The sequence below is a fragment of the Bombyx mandarina genome, chromosome A1 (genome assembly GCF_030267445.1).
Source record: "Bombyx mandarina strain Sakado chromosome A1, ASM3026744v2".
In the NCBI taxonomy this organism is placed as follows: Eukaryota; Metazoa; Arthropoda; class Insecta; order Lepidoptera; family Bombycidae; genus Bombyx; species Bombyx mandarina.
The window spans coordinates 7,040,773-7,059,294 of record NC_143234.1 but is presented as its reverse complement, the minus strand read 5'-3'; the positions used below and the strand labels follow the sequence as shown (position 1 = coordinate 7,059,294).

Below are 18,522 nucleotides of genomic sequence, written 5' to 3'. Positions count from 1 at the left end.
TTGTAGCGTTTGATTAGACATTATATTTCCGTCAACTTTGTATTTTTTATTGAATACTAGCCGTACTCGCCCGCTTCGCTGCGCATATAAATTAACATTATTATTTATTGTCATTATTATTAGGGGGTCCAACACTCATATAAATATTAGCCTATCCATTAAGTACATGTATTTTCTACATGGATACCAAGTTTCAAGTCAATCGGATGCATGGTTCAGTAGTTATAACGGAACATTTGTAAAAACTACTGTAGATTTATATATTAGTATATAGATAATGATAACTCATAAAGGACGTAAATTCATAGGTTAGGTTTACGCTAAAAAATATAACCTGAACTTTGGTTTTAACAATGCCTACCTACTCGTAAAACATTAATTGCATGTTACTAATGATGAATGCCCGCAAAACGTTTTCATTAATGTTTTTCGTATTATCGTAAATCAGAAATAATGGTTAATAATGGCTGAAGTTTGGCGTATGTACCGTTTTTAACATTTAGTTCGTTGTATTTAAATGAAATCCTTTAATTGGACCGTGACGCATACGGAGACTGTAGTTCAACAAATGTCACAATAGCATAAGCAACGAATTTTTAAACCTCACTACACGTTCTAATGGACGAGATTTGTATATTATCGAGGGGTGAAAGGTTCGACCAGTGAATTAACCCATAGACACAGCCCACTGAGTTTCTCGCCGGATCTTCTCAGTGGGTCGCGTTTCCGATCCGGTGGTACATTTTGCGAAGCACTGTTTTTGCTAGGGTCAGTGTTAGCAACACTCCCGGCTTGAGCACCGTGAGCTCACCTACACGTCAAGAAGCTGAAATAGCCTCTCAAGGCTGTCTATCAGCATAGGAAGAAGAAAAAAAAGCTCTTGGACTTGAAGAATTGCGAAAGAGAAATACCGTACAAACGTGTTTGCTAGTTTTTTTTTTTAAATGCGGTATTCTTTATAGTTTCCGCGACAGCGTTATCTTAAAATGCTCAGTTTGCACTATCCATAGTGTTTAATATTTGGCGCCAGTCAATCAAAATGTAAATAATCATGCTCAAACGAATTACGTTTATTTATGGTTCACACTGGATACGCTTTGTTGGTTCATTATATCGGACATTCGAGCCAATCGAATCGCAAATATTGGCTGTTTGTTTCCTGATGCGTTTGCATGGTTTCGATTTAATTTGCTTCTGTCATTGGACTTTTGGCGGGACGCGAGGAGTGAAGTTGTGTGATTTGTTTTATTTTGTCTATTTAGTTGTTCTTCAGGTTTAAATGTGTAATAACGGTGGTTTATTAACCGTTTAATATCTGTGAAAGTGCACAAATGTGGGAAAATGATACAAAGCCGCTGGACGTAGCTTCTCGGGATCCTCCAAAAAGTCCACTGAAAAAATCTCAGTAAATCACCACCATTTTACTGAGATTATATTTCATCCCATATCATCTCATCTCATTTCATTCAATTTCATCCCAGTTGATTAATCTCTCAAATTAATTATCTTCATTTAATTTAATTTCATTTCACTCCATATTATCATTTTTCATAAAGATAATATATTAATATAAATTAAAATAAGACATCACTTAAAGGTCTTAGTAGCCAAGTCTAAAATCTCATAAAAAAAAACCTTATTAAATCCCATCTATCCAGTTCGATTATTAAAAATGGAACAATTGTAAATCTGGTGAGATAAAAAAGTATATATACAACCATTTTTCGTTACATAGAGGGGTGAACGAACTTAGGGTCCACCTGATGCGTAATGGTTACCTAACTCAGTAGACGTCACATAACGAGGGGTGAAAGGCTAATTAGTTTAAGCGACATTTTTTCAACATTACATGAGAGTCATTTAAAAGTTTAAAATTTAGAAAAAGTTATATAACAAAAAATAAATTCTTCAGCTATTTGAATGGAGTAACCTTGATTTCGTTCAATTAAAACATATTTTGAAACTAATACCTTTTACAATCTTTGACAAACAACTTTTGATACTAATACCAAATAAAACGGATCTTTAATTACAAAAATAGATTATTTATAGGTAGTACGGCTCACGGTAGACAGCGGCTTGGCTCTGCCCCTGGCATTGCTGTCCATGGGCGACGGTAACCGCTCACCATCAGATGGACCGTATGCTCGTCTGCCTACAAGGGCAATAAAAATATATATATAGTACCTATTTAAATGTATCTTTAACTACACATTTTACTCATTATCAATCGACGATCTGATATATTCAGAACCACAGTCCATAAAGTAGGTAGGTACAAGGTCTTATCCTCTCATTAATTGTAAATAGTCGGTATTCTTTGATTAGCCAAGATCGGCGAGATAAACATACGTGCAACGACAAGATAATGCGATGTGGCAGCTTCCCTATATGTCAAAGCACGTCTTCACTGACATCACTGTCAAGGAATAAAATTTCAAGATGGGGTATTTAAAATGCAAATTTACACTGAAGGTCTGTTTACGATCGCTACACATAATAAACACGAAGACGACAGAACAATAACGCTGTGAGTCTTATAACGGGTCACAAAAAGCTACGATAACTAATTTAAAATAAGATTTTATTATTGCACTAGCGGACCGGGCAGACTTCGTATTGCCTCAATCGATAAATAAAAGACACATCAAGGGGACACATCAAAGTAAAAACAAAATTGTTTGTTTTTATATAATTCCGAGCATTTTCATACTTATCTACCTTTTAAACCTTCTCTGAATTTCCACAAATAATTCAATACCAAAACTAGCCAAATCGGTCCAGCCGTTCTCGAGTTTTAGCGAGACTATCGAACAGCAACTCATTTTTATATAATATATAGATTAAACAACATATCACAAAACGAACATCGTAACTGAAATAAGTTTTGTAAAAGTTTGTTTAAAGCAAAAAGGTCGTGCTATTTCCAATGAAACCGGGAAACTGCCTCTTCGTAAGCGCTAAGGGGACTGAAAGCTTTTGAAAACAGACTGATACTACTGATCTTTTTTTTTACAGAGCTCACAGCTTACCTAGTGTTAAGTGGTTACTGGAGCCCATAGACATCTACAACGTAAATGCGCCATCCACCTTGAGATATAAGTTCTAAGATCTCAGTATAGTTACAACGGCTGCCCCACCCTTCAAACCGAAACGCAATACTGCTTCACGGCAAAAATAGGCAGGGCGATGGTACCTACCCGTGCGGACTCACTTAATTACACACAGATTATTTGTTTTAATTATATGTGTATTCATAAATCTAATATATTTTGTATCCATTCAAATGAAAATTAGTCCCGGAAAGCTTTTTGGTTCACAGATTGCACGCTATTCGATTTCAAAACCGGCAGCCGGCTAACAGAGTTTTCGCTCATGAATATGGATTACGTAAGCATTAAAATTCATGCAAACAACCAAGCTGAACTCTGTTAGAAACCGATGAATGCACTTTGAATTCGCTCACGTCAATTATAATATCGCTTCGTTTGTTATGAACTCAAATATACAGAGCACTGTGTGTGCTAAATATGAAGATGTAGGGAAATACGTTTATGAACTGACAGAAAGTGAAGTAATAGTTTGAACAAAATATGCAAAATTTTCATACGAATTTAATTGCTCTTAGGAATTGTTCGAGATGATACCGTCATCTTGTTTTTAGTATCGCACCGCCCGCCACCGGAGTAGAGTTGCGAAAAAAGTGGTTCAAGCGGCGTTGTTTAAAAAAATAGATGCGCTATGAAGAATAACGCATGTTAAGAGTAGATAGATATAGTTTTTTTATTTTAAAAAACAAACCTGCACACGTTATTATACATTGAATACTTAAAATAGCGAACCACACTAAAAATTTGCTACTGTTAAACAAACTAGCTTTACATAGAGCAAAACACATTGGATCTTATAATTTGAGACAAAATAAAATAACATAAATATAGTTTTTATACGCATACTAGCGACTCGCCCTCGCTTCGCTTCGGAAACATTAAAACACACATGAAACCAAAAAAATAAAATAAAAAATAAATAAATAAAGTAGCCTATGTTCATCAGGGACAATGTCGGCTTCTAATGGAAAAAGAATTTTTCAAATCGGTCCAGTAGTTTCGGAGCCTATTCGAAACAAACAAACAAACAAATCTTTCCTCTTTATAATATTAGTATAGATTAAACAAAGGAATTTAAAATTAATGTTATATCTTTTGCCGTGATTATTCCCAGAATATTAAGTCAAAGTAATAAAATAATTGTATAGTCATCAGTTTTTTATACGTGTGCAACATTTTCAATTCAATCGTGCTTGTTGAACTTGGTGAGAATAACTTTAAAAGACTCCGCTACATGATCCAAGTTAAAGACAAGACAGTTAAATGAAGATTTTAACTCTTAAAAACAAATTTTATTCGACATCTTTAATTACGGGAACTATATTTCTTGTCATCAAAATTTATATTTGTCATCAAGTTGTATCACTTAATAAATAGATCCATCGCCACGAAATATTTTCGTTCTCAGATAAAAAAAAAGTGTTCCCAGGTATGAATTATCAAATCGATGTTAATATATGTGTAAAATAAATAAATATTTAAATAAATATTTACTAACAATCACGCCACGTTAACTGGTCCCGTGCTAAGTTCGTAAAGAACTTGTGTTACAAGTACCAGATAACGGAAATAAATATAATATTTTTATTATACACAAACATATATTTAATATACACCCATAACCCTGGAAAGACATTTATATTTATCATACAAATATCTTCCCTTGGCGGGATTCGAATCCGCGACCCCCTTGTGTAGTGACCATGTCACTTACCACTACACCAGACGGCCGTTTAAATAAGAGATGGATTACCAATACAATTGTAGTGCATCAGATGAATGTAAACTTCGTTCTCATAATAATAGTTTTATTACTTAAATAAAGGCTTTGTGCTCAGAATGGTAGATCTGTTACCAAATAAATCGACTATCGATTCTTGCCTGCGACTCCTTTTTATTTGTTATTTTGTCATAATATCGTGTCATTTTGACATAATATATGATTTACTGGTGATCTCTTTAAATTAGTTTGCTTAAATACTTATTAGAACACACCTATTATAATACATATTTAGGGACACAGTTTGTGTTTGTGCTTGTAAACAAAATTGTTCGTAGTCATAACATACGGCTGCGCCCAAGCTCCGTTGCTTTTTACTTTTTAAGTTCAGTAGCGAATAAACCCTCCGATTAACCAGTTGTGTTATTTAATTATCTCACTTCCGACAACGCCCTGAATCATTATTGACTACTACCAAAATAACTCCTAAACATATAAAAACATTTATTTGGTACTAGAAGACTCATGATTTTAGGTGATTTATTCTGGAAATGATTTTGTATTGTTTGGTGACAAATCTACTATTTTGTGGGCAAACCCTATTATTTAAAAAACACATAACTAATTAAATTGGCGATTGCTTAAATGGCACTATTTAATTACTATCTGCTGTAGGCATTCAAAACAACTTACTATCAAGTTGTATCGTAAAAATGACTAAAGTATTTTGCTATAAAAAGGAATTTAATTTGTTTCAGGTACATACGAAATTGAGCCATTACGGATGTCGTGAGATAAGTTCGCTCCGTCACAGGAGAATCAACAAAAACAAAAGCTAGCTCGCCGAGAAGAGTGCTCAGATTACACTAACGCGGCCGGAAAGTGCCTTCTAGTGGGGGGATGAAATTTAAATAGGCCTCTTTGCATAATCTGCGCCTTGTATGAGGAACTGTTGTTCAAAACCTTGTAGGGCTTAGTTCCTTGGGATAGTTTGTTAAGCATCAACCTAAATAATTTGTTTACGTAAATCTCCTGGCTTAAAGATGACGAATTAAGGCCATTTCAAGTATAATTATAGAATTGAGTTTCGGTGGAAATATGTTTAACGTAATTAATCGAGTGTTTTTGTTAATTTTTGAAACCTAATTAGATTAAGATCTATTTTTTCTTTTTAATTTTGGATAAAGCAGAATTTTTGGTCTTACAAAAAAAAAACTGCGTAACGATAATATTATCTGTGATCGTGCGCACACAGACTATCTTCACCTTTACTTGATTAATGGAAACCTCTAAGAAGTGATCTTATGTAATTATGAATGAATGCTTTAAAGTCGTAGTTTAAATCCTCAGCAGTGAGGGAACGATGAAGAAGATAGGAATTAATATATTATGCCTAATATCGTAATGTGTTATATTGCACAATCAAGTTAATGTCTTGGTCCAGTAGCGATTGGGAAATAAACGTACTGAATACATAACCGAACTACTCAGAGCATTACACCTGTATAAATAAAATGAGGTCTGCTGTAGTGAGCGTTTAGTCTTTTTTTTTAATTTGTATTCCATAGACAATTGATACTTGCTTGCAACCAGATATTTTGTATAATACAAAGTATTTAAGTTTAAGCTCACTCGATAACACTTGAAGCGGTGCTAGTTTTCTGAATGGCGCCATGGTTATGTTGTGGTTTATTATAAAATAAACATTTCCAAGTAACTAGAATGACGTTCACGCAGATGGAGGCATTGGCCCAGCTAAAAATAATCCAAAAAAGGACTAAAGTCAACTGTCAAATGTTATTATTCATTATAACAGGATTGTGTTTTTTTTATCTATGAAAGCAGAAGAGTATTCGGCTTATCACTTAAAGGTCTTAGTTACCAGGTCATAAAATCCAAAACAAAAAAAGTATTCGGCTTGTCCGTTGGTGTGTTGAATGTCGCTTGTAGTCAAAGCACTGATGGAGCTATGACCCAGCCGCTGTTTACCGCAAAAAATCTAAATTTCCTATCTCATACAGCAATTTAATAGTGAATTTTGCAATATCGAGTCGTTTGTACCATGTACCTTAAGCGGCAATAACCCACAAGATGGAGATGAAGGGGCAATTTAAGCAATCATACACTCGAATGGTCACTGAATGTTTTGGAGGGAAGCAACTGAGAGACGATTGTCAATTTCCATCCGATTTCGTTCCACCGTATAATCTTCCCATGTAGATATGTTCGTACAATATATGCTATGTTAGACTTGTCTTTGTTTACTTTCCTATAGAGCGGTGAAGTACTGTCTTTAAAAGGTAGATTACTTTTTTACACGCCTAGTAGGGCAGCGCAAGACGTAACGTGGGACGCTCCCTGGCTAGGTGGTGCCATAACCTCCGAACGGTAGCCGGCAAGAAGTGGATAAGGAAAGCCGCAGACCAGGCTCAGTGGTGTGGATTGGGAGAGGCCTGTGTCCAGCAGTGGACGACTGTGGGCTGTTGATGATGATGATGATGAGGGCAGACTACATAAAATTATACATATAGGGTTGGAACTTTTCGCACCACATCCTGATTATTGCCAGACAGCTCAAAGCTCGAAGCGTCAATTACAGGATAACTTCTACCGATGGAGATTTGCGGCAAAATAGGTGATTCCTTCACGTAATAAACATAAAACTCTATCATCAAGATTCAAGATTTAATTGCCCCCCCCATGAAATCCTGAATCTTGAAGTGGGAAAGAGGATAATGGAGGATAATGGTAGGCAATAATTTCACCAGAATGGCTGTTTGGTATTTTCAATTATTAAACTACAGTATAAGGGTTAAAGAGTAGGAATGCGTTGAATTTCTTAGAAAATATTATTTGATCGAATTCACTAGAGATTTCAAGAAACTTCTTTAATGAATATAAATATTTAACTACAACTATAACCACGTTATCTAGAGCGCGTAACAATCTAACTTTCCCCTTTAATTTAAAAAGAAAAATTATCTTGAAAAACTTTAAACATTAGGTTGCCAGAGGATTATCTCCTTGTGTCTCGTTTAGTAAAAAAAAAAAAAGATAATCGTATCTCTGGCACATCTCGAATTTTATTTTAAGCTTTTATTCTTCTCTCTCTTGGGTATTTGAATAATGTTTGCTTTCTGGCAAAAAAATTTTTAAAAGCGTAATTCTTTAAAGTACATATACCACATAATGTTTACGTAAATATCAAAATGGAATCTTTAAAAATGCTGTTTTTTTATTGCTTAGATGAGTGGACGAGCTCACAGCCCACCTGGTGTTAAGTGGTTACTGGAGCCCATAGACATCTACGACGTAAATCCGCCACCCACATTGAGATATAAGTTCTAAGGTCTCAAGTATAGTTACAACGGCTGCCCCACCCTTCAAACCGTAACGCATTACTGCTTCACGGCAGAAATAGGCAGGGCGGTAGTACCTACCCGTGCGGACTCACAAGAGGTCCTACCACCACAGTAAAATATTGGTCATATTATTGTTTTATTGGCACTATACTGTTGTATGAAGAGACTAAGAAACACGAATATTTAACATGAAATACTCGTATCAAATATAATACCTTAGTGTGTTTCGTAAAATAATAATATTAATCTTTTTTTTTATTTTTTCTAATAAAGCGCGAATGAACTGGATAGGGTCAATGTACAGATCAGCCAGGAGTGATATATTAGTTGCTATCGATTTTGTACGTAATAACGTAAGCAATAGTAACCTTCAGATATCCATAATCCCAGTAGTACACCCTAAGTCCCTCTCTGTCTAGGATTGATTGTTTAAAGAAGAGTGTTACAGAACTGGTGGACGTCTATAGAGTTAAAATATCGGCTGGTGACTGACGCCATCCCGCGTCCCACTTATCTTTAACACGCTCTTCTTAGCTCGGTGTATATGTGTGTTTGTTTGTAACGAAGTCTTTGAACGTCATTTCAAAACTTGCAAGATTAACTTGAAAATTAGCACAGGGATCTAGGATCATGACGACTACAATAATTTTGTAACTTTGCTCTAAAATCCTGACCAGTATCAAAAACAAGATACAAAAAAATATGAAATTAATTGTTATTTCGGTTTGCTTTTGAAGCTTGTTTTGTTCATATATTATATAATCATATATAATTTTTAAATCATTTTTTTCTCTTTTTTGTCTCAAATCAAACAAAGTCTTACGCCCGGTATTGTAGCTTAACACACATAAATATTACAACATTTATGTCATAAGCCGTTTGAGAGATGAGTCTCAATTTTATTATAAAACCGCTGTCCCACTCTTGAAACTGAGACGTTTGACCTCTTCGCGGCAGGATAGCGGTACTTAGCTTGCGGGCTCAGAATAGGTTTTACCGCCAAAGATATACAGGGTGTTACAAAACTACCCGTAAAGCCGAAAGGAAGTTAAATGGGGCCTTATAACGAGTCCATTCACAATATTTAAGAGCCCTAAAAACGTTATTATTTTCACTGATGTGCACCCTATTCCAGTAAAATCAAAGATTAAACTTACAGAATGTACCTACAGTTCTACCGAATTCGCGGAACGACAAAAATTTTAAAATATCTGAAATTGACAACATATTTTTTTTTCCAACTTGACATTTTTTGAAGCCAGTACTTGAGTATAATAAACATCCTTGTATTGAGGTAACAAACATTTATGAATGAAAAATAGAAAAACTATTAAAGTAGACAATTATTAGGTAAAATAGGTACGTAAGCCTTTCTGTTAAATAATCTGGTTCCCTGACATGACAGCGTATTAGGGTTGACAAAATTTTTGGCTTTGTTAATTAGTAATATTTTTACTGGGTATTTTGTAACACGTTGTATACGTCATCAACTCGTTTACTCCAATAGTCCGAGCGTGTGTTTATTGCATTAACAAGTAAATGTCTAAACGTCTGATGTCATGTGGTTTTTGTTTTAACTTCGTATTTCACGGTCAGATTCATTAAAGAGCAGTACTGTTCTGTAATTTACAGACGTGATAAAACCGAAATACCTTGGTTTATGTTTTATAACAATAACAAGAGGGTAGTTGAAAGACAAAATTAAGGTAACAGTTGATTCACACGAGTTTTTTGAAAACGAACAGGCAGACGTGTGAGCTATGAATATACTGGCTCAGTGTAAATAAACGATTCTTGATGTAACACGATTGGCCCCTAGCATACATTTAATAAAAGACACTGAATCTTTAGGTCTTCAATCGACCGGTCATCGTTCTCGTCGAACCCGTCGCTTGCGACGAAGGGCTCGTCGAGTAAATTAACCCACAGACACAGCCCACTGAGCTTTTCGCCGGATCTTCTCAGTGGGTCGCGTTTCCGATCCGGTGGTAGGTTCTGCGAAGCACGGCTCTTGCTAGGGTTCGTGTTAGCAACGTCGTCAGGTTTGAGCCTCGTGAGCTCACCTACTAGTTAAGGTTACGCTGAAATAGCTTCTGAAGGCTATCAGCAGAGGTAGGAAAAAAAAAGGTCTTCAATCGGAAATAACGTGTTCGCGTCATAGCCTTGCCATAGTAATACGCTTCGTTGCTCGTACCCGAGAAACTTGTTATATAAATCTGTCCTATTTCCGAAAACGTCCAGTCGAAATTCGTCTATTGCAACATACTGATAGTTAGTGAAATCGCTCGGAAAATCGCAGTTGACGTAAAACAGCTCCAAATGATATGAAAGGAGATTCGATCGTGTTGATGCTTCGTTTAGATTGATAATTTAGACTGTAACTTAATAGTTATTAGTGTCATAGTCGAACTCATATACTGTTGAAGATAAGACGATTAGTTAAATGAACCGGCCATTAAGAATTCGCATCTCATGGAGACTTGATGTGGGCATCGATCAGGATTTCGGGATTTTGTAACTATCGATGTTAACAAGTTGGGTAAAATTGTTTTCGATGCCTACCCAAATTCATTTCACACATCGTGAAATACTTAATGTAAACGGGTACTTAGCATCTGATCAGTTATTAATCTTCAAATAACGTCTCATGCTCGCTTAGATTATCTATTAGTGAACAGTAGTACAAAACATCACAGTAAAACTATCATACTCTTTGCAGCGATATAGATAAATCAAAGTTAAATATGCTTCAAAGAAAGCACTCGTTTAACTTAGGAATTGTGAATATATTATCTTACTCTGTTACATTTAGATTTGCTCTAATGATTATAGAATTATTTTTACATAAAGGTAAGTTCTCAAGTTAATAATATATTGATAGTATTTTACGACCCGCATCTTAAATCAAAATAATATAGCAATAATAATAATAAGCAAGACATTTTTACGCTAATGATATATTCCATAGTTACACCACACTTTATATGACTGACTAGTACAATAATATTCCCAAAAATTCACGCACACGAAAGATATAAAGTCAAACAATTTGAATTTGCACTAAACTCTCAGCTTGCAGTAAATGTTGAATCAAGTCACGTTATCGAAGTAAACCAGCCTGAATCTATTTACAATCGTAGCTGGAGTTTAATAGCGCTCCGCCCTTACACGGAATCGTATCCCAACAATTACTTCCGAACAAGCTATTACCTTCGTAACTGTAGCTAATTAAATTAGTTTATTTTCAGAGTGATTTTTCTTTGTAACAGAAATATACACAGCAATGTTTGAAGAGAACTTCTCTCAGGTTGGGCTCCGCGAGCTCACTTATCAGTTCGTATTGTTGGAATAGCCCCTTAGACTACCAATGATTAGGTAGGGAATAACAAATAAACTACAACATTCGTAATCAATCATTAATTATCAAACATGAATGTTATTGTTAATAGTTATATTAATGTCCGGAAATATGTACATATAATTACATATATTTATGGGAATACTAAAGCAAGTAAGAGTATGAACAGCTCCTCTTCTTTATCCACATATCCCACATCATCTCGGGTCGGCACAGCATGTCCTCTTATCATGCTGTATAGGGATTTGGCATAAGGCTTACTACCGGCCGCTTGTCTGACGTCAACCCTCCGTGGATTATATCTCCAGTAGTAGTATATCTAGGATCGGGACTTCTCAGTTTCTTTTACTTCATCCATTATTGGTTCTTTTCATTTTAAAATCATAATCTGTTAAAAATTGGATTTCAAAAATCGAAAAGATTAACAGTTTCTCTTGTTATCCAAAATTGGCGTACAAACTTTTAAAAAAATACGTGTGAAGTCATTTGGGGGCAAAATAAATGCCTTCTAATCAGCCGTATACCACATACATTATTACATGACGCGCTGTGATTGATATTTAGCTTATCATCAAGTTTGGCTAAAATATTAAAGTTCTTAGATTTCGTTTGGTGATTTTAAATATTAATTACGCTATATACATAATTATTTTCCAGAAAAATAGTGATTTAAGGATTTTTTCTCTACCTATTCGCTTGTAGCCTAAGGGGCTATTCCAGATACGCTCGGACGGGTAGATGAGTTCAAGGACTCAACCTTAGAGAATTTGTTAATACTACCCCACGCAATACTTCGCAAAATCTACCACCAAATCGGAATCGCGACCCACTGCGAAGATCCGGAAGAGCTAATTTGAAGGAATGCCTTCATTTAATGAACATGACTTTATAACTACTTTGTACATAATTTTGTTATTGGTCTTCGATTGCCTAAGTTCGCAAGTATTTAGCAAAATAATAACGTATCCACATTATCATTAAAAATCTTATGTAGGTACCCAGAGATGTTTTTAAATTTGAACGTATGCCTCAACTTATTTCAGTTATAAAACCGTGTAACTGTTTTCAAGCCCGTGTTTTTCCTCCTTACGCACGTGGCCACCGCTCTGAACGGATGACAAGGGACCAGTGAGTGGCCACGTGTTGTAGAACTGTGAAAGGTGATACAAAAATAATGGAAAAAAAAACATCCACGTGCCCAGATCACGGTTGAAAGGTAAGGTCACGTTTTTTTTAATTCCACAAATAAGCGGTGGCTTGCTTCAACATGACTTTTGTAAAGCTGTGTTGATAGAAATGTTTCAGTAAACGCTAAAACGTTTTAGGTACCATGGGAAGCTCAAGTGGCCAATGAAAGTTTAATACAGTAGTTTACGAAGTATCTAAATCTAATCCGGAAAATTAAAATATGCAACATCTGCTTAAATATCTCGGTACCTAACTATCTGGTACTCTGAACTTGGGATAGTTTTGTTAAGCTTCTCGTGGATAATATTTAATGGGAGTGCATAAATAAATAAATAAATAAACAACTTCAAATGGCATGTCAAGTAATTTCCTTCGGGAATCTTTTTCATCTATTTAGTGATATTTCCATACGCTGATTTCTGTTTTAGAAGCTAATTGAATGAAAAGTTCAAAACAAAATAGTATAGTTAAAACAAAATTTAATAAGGACTTAGGTGACTATTGATGTGTTCGTAACTGCGTTGTTTGGGAGTTCCTCCTACTTCGAACGTCCATTCGTGTGACGAGCAGGTTTCTCTGGATGCATAAAATATTCATACGTTTATAATTATGAATAAGGTTCCCGTAGTACAGGCAATCCTAGTTTGGAAGCCAAACGAAGACGTGCGATTTATCCCCGATAGTTTATTTGTAATTATCCTGCTATCTTTCTTTTTTTCTACCTATCTTTTCGCTGGTAGCCTGGAGGCTATTCCAGGTATACCGTCATTAAGAATTCAAAGCCCCTGGCATTTTTCATTTAGTCTGTATTATATCCACTAATAAGAAATTTTGGGACTTACAAGCTTTTACAAAAGCTTCAAAGCTTTAAAATCGAAGCGACCGTTCATAATATAAACCGTCGAAACCAAAACCACATTTTTTGGGGCAATTACTTAAAACATTTTTTTTCTCAATCTCGTTCAAGGCTTTCAAGTTTAAATATGATCGAAATCGGCCCGGTTATTGATGCTATCAGCATAGTTTGGACAACTAAATTACGGATTTGTGTGTGCGATAGATTTATGAGTTACGTTCTGATCAGTGTGTTTCGAGAATTTGTTTGTAGTGGATAGTACCTAGAAAAAAAAAAACATTTTTTTTTATTGCTTAGATGTGTGGACAAGCTCACAGCCCACCTGGTATTAAGTGGTTATTGGAGACAATAGACATCCACAACGTAAATGCCGCCACTCACCTTGAGATATAAGTTCTAAAGAAATAGACAGGGCGGTGGTATCTGCCCGTGCGGACTCACAAAAGGTCCTACCACCAGTAACAATCGCCTTATAACAATTTGCAGTAGGCACCTGCTTGGCTGTACCCCTGGCATATTGATGTCCATAACTGTGACTACTGTTTATATCTAGCATGTCTGCTTACAAACGCAAAAAACCTACTGCTAACAAAATAAAATGAATTTCAATACTACCACCATTAGGGATGTCCTAATTTTTCTTAAGATTGAAAAAAAACTCCTCATAACAGTTAAATCCAAAGAGTCTTGTTCGGAGTTGACGTAATTTGTTTTGTCCAAAAAAATTGAAAGAAAAATCAATTAACAAAGCTGACGGGCCGCGAGATACCAATTAGTTCTGAGTTACTCAAATTGCCGAAATTTATTTCCATAAAAAAATAAAGACTACCTTACGTCTTATTTTCACGAGAATAAATAAACTTGAGTTGCGCGTTATTTAGTTTCAGAAATGTACCTATTATCTATATATTAATACGTGAAGCAAAAACTTTGTACCCCTTTTTACGAAAATTGCGCGGTCGGAGGAGTATGAAATTTTTTCACACTTATTGAGAATATAGAGAAGGAGTGCACAATGCTAATATTTTTTTAAAATAATGCATAAAAGATACTTTAAATAAATAAAGAAAACATTACACACACTACCATGTATTTGACACAACACATATATAAAAATATACTCTTTGTTTACTATCAATTGGGAAACTTTTGTTATTGTTTAAAGTCTGTGGTCGAATTGAAAATAGATTAATATTGTTTGTCTTTTTAATATTATTGATCTATAGTGCAGTTTTGGCGAATACTGAGATTATATTATCGAATTATAATAGTGTTTGACAATAGAACCATAATAATGTTTAAACTTATAATTTCATTTAATTACAGTCGAATTTCGACTACTGCGGGGCCAATATTATTTATTAAATGATTAATAAACTCGTCCAATTAAAATAGGTACTTAAATTGTTTCATAAAATTAAAATTGGTTACAAAATGAAATCTTAGCAGTAACTTTTCGGGTTATAATATCGGAATGCAAAAATTTTATTGAATTGAGACCTGTCTTCCAATTACACTCTTAAGAAAACAAGGACCAGAAGATTAAATAATTTGTAGCCAACATAATGAGTGAAAAACAGCTGATTAACCGTGTATTAAGAAAAAAAGGATATAATATATAGGTAACAAGACTTGTATTACTGGTGGCATGGCTAGATTTTTTTATTTTTTTTCTTGCATAGGAGTGTGGACGAGCTCACAGCCCACCAGATGTTAAGTGGCTACTGGAGCCCATAGACATTTACAACGTAAATGCGCCACCCATCTTGGGATATTAGTTCTAAGGTCTCAAGTATAGTTAGAATAGCTCTGTCCATCACTTTCCGTGGTTATCGCAAAAGTCGACTCTCCATTTTACCGCAGAAAGGACAATGGCGTTCTCTAAGTATTATACCAACGTACTGCGATTGCCAACCAGCTTTTCCTAATCCTAGGGTATATTGTAAGCCCCCACACGTAATTCCCCTTCGTATTCTTCTCTTTATCCCACTATGTGGGGTGGGCGCAGTATATTCTCGTACATGTATTTTTAAAAAAATTTTTATTGCTTAGATGGGTGGACGAGCTCACAGCCCACCTGGTGTTAAGTGGTCTACAACGTAACTGCGCCACCCACCTTGAGATATAAGTTCTAAGATCTCAGTATAGTTACAACGGCTGCCCCACCCTTCAAACCGAAACGCATTACTGCTTCACGGCAGAAATAGGCAGGCGGTGGTACCTACCTGCGCGAATTCACAAGAGGTCCTACCACCAATAATTACGCAAATTATAATTTTGCGGGTTTCATTTTTATTACACGATGTTATTCCTTCAACGTGGAAGTCAATCGTGAACATTTGTTGAGTACGTAATTCATTAGAAAATTGATACCCGCCTGGGATTCGAACATCGGTGCATCGCTCAACACGAATGTACCTACTGGACGGCTTATCCCTTAGGCCACGACGAATTGTAATTAGCACCTTCATTTCTTGCGTGAAACAGTGATGGCTTAAGAGGTGATACTCTAGTTGAGACACAATTGAGACTTCGTTCTGGTATCTCAAGCTGACAAGAGACATTCACATTGTGATGTTTGGGCTTTTGGTAACCATGGTAACCAATAACATGGTCATATCAAGTGGGCTGTGGAATCATTCGGCCATCAAAGCAATAAAAAAATGTTCATCTGTCTGCTTACGAAACATCTAGTAAATAGTGATACTTAATCCAATCTGAGTGTATGTACTTATTTTATTTATTTAGGATATCCATGAAGAAACTTATATCCAAACGAAATACAAAAGGAAATTCTGGTCGCTGGCTGAAGATACATTAATTACGGTGCCATCGTTCTAATGAAACTGGAAATTGAACGACTCAAGGACTTTTAATTTGCTTTTTCGCGCTTTACACTTTGAAGCTTTTGTCTCCGGAGCTTTTTGGTGGAAAATTTCAACCCTTTTTGTCGTGCTCGTGATTTTACATTTTTTCCTCTCGTTTAAAAATCTTTCGCATTTTAATTAGTTTCGTTTGAAAAAAATACCACGTGACCGTGCATAATTTGTACCTACCTACATTTAAATGTATATTCATTGGTCAATCTAATTTACATATAGTCTTAAGATTTTTTTTTAAATTGAGCACGTGCTACCGTATATAAATAATAATCTATACTAATATATAAATCTACAATGGTTTTTACGGATGTTCCGTTATAACTACTGAAGCATGCATCCGATTGACTTGAAACTTGGTATCCATGTAGAAAATACGTGTACTTAATGGATAGGCTAATATTTATATGAGTGTTGGACTCCCTACACCAGTTGCGGGGGCGTTAATGATGAGAATCTTTGTGAGGGTGATCAATAATATTGTTAATTTTAAATGCCCAGCGAAGCGGTCGGGTACAGCTAGTTTACTTATAATATTTAATAATATATACGACCGATTTTGTATTAAAACAAAACTGCAAGTCACTACATATTATAACGTTTTATGCAAACAATTCCTATCTTCGACCCACAGAGTCCTGAGTCAGCATATTCATGCCACGTTTCTCCTAAATTCTGTGTCAGCTATATAAATACAAATTCAATATTTTTCAACATCAATTTAGTGTACATATTTATTATACAGTCGTTCTATAGTTGACTAGATCTTACATTTTAAAGCCTTTGAACTATTTTATTTTAGAAGGCTTAAGCAAACGGTGTTAGGAAAAGCAGCGACGTGCCTATTCGTTTCGCATAGTCGATGACCATTCGCAAATATGATTAGTTCCGATCATATTTGCAGGATGTTAATAAGCATACTAATTTTAAGGCAGTAAAACATGTATGCATGCAACATAAAGAGATTGTAAAAATTCTAAAAACCTAAGAGAGGTTCGCCACGAGGCCATTGCGAAGTGCACGAAGACCCGTATTCATTATTATAAAGAGTGTCTTTATTAATAGTCGTTTTTCGTATTTTATTAGTAATGCGAATAGCAATGGAATGACCTCGCGAATATATTCAAACAATGTTTTTGTGTAGATCTTAAAGAAGCCGGCAACGTTTGAAGGAAACGTCTGGAACATAATATATCAACTATAATTAAAATTACTTTTAAAGCTTCAAACACGCGTTTATTATTCTCGTTCTATTATTTTCGACGTTTCAGATACTTTACAGTTTTCGTGGCCACGAATGAACCTTTAAATTTTTATTAAAATGAACCCACGAAAACTGAAGAAATTACCATAAAATAACTAAACTTGCAATCTATATGATCTGTTTGTATTTTCCATGTAATACTATATGTTTTTTTTGTTACGTGTGATATATGTATTTACATATGTTTACTACTGGTGGTAGGACCTCTTGGGAGTCCGCAAGGGTAGGTACCACCACCCCGCCTATTTCCGCCGTGAAGCAGTAATGCGTTTCGGTTCGAAGGGTGGGTGGCGCATTTACGTTGTGGATGTCTATGGGCTCCGTTAACCACTTAACATCAGGTGGGCTGTGAGCTCGTACATCCATCTAAGCAATAAAAAAAAAACTTTGTATATGTTTAATATTGGATATTCTATTATTAAATCAAAAATATATACTGCGTTGTTTGTTATGTATGGCACAGAATGAGCTGATATTTTCATATTTTTTTTTTGACATAGTGGGCGTATATTGGGCAATCGTACAAAGAGATTGCGTAGCACGAAACCGATGACAGTAACCAGACGTCTTCACTCTTCCTAAGTCAGGCGACGAATGTGTTTTCTGTTTCGATTCTACTCGAACGATGACACCTCGACTGCCGAAGCACACCACCCGAAATGAGCCGATGTTTCACGACTAATTGCGGCTCGTAATAGGTGGCTTCCTTTTCTTTCGTAGTGCTCGGATGTACATACTGTTCTTGATTGTGAATTTCAGGCTGTATCTCCCTTGTGATTTTTTAG

General features: G+C 35.4%; 1 protein-coding gene and 1 long non-coding RNA gene across 2 annotated transcripts in view; both read left to right on the top strand.

The window, feature by feature from the left end:
* The window catches only part of LOC149499491 (uncharacterized), a 39,044-nt gene extending 28,104 nt beyond the window's left edge, over positions 1-10,940 (top strand). The window contains exon 2 of the long non-coding RNA XR_016325713.1: positions 5,589-10,940. This is a non-coding gene — a long non-coding RNA (uncharacterized LOC149499491). The remainder of the gene's footprint in view (positions 1-5,588) is intronic.
* The window catches only part of Cals (calsyntenin 1), a 197,997-nt gene that overhangs the window by 38,088 nt on the left and 141,387 nt on the right, over positions 1-18,522 (top strand). The window lies entirely within an intron of this gene.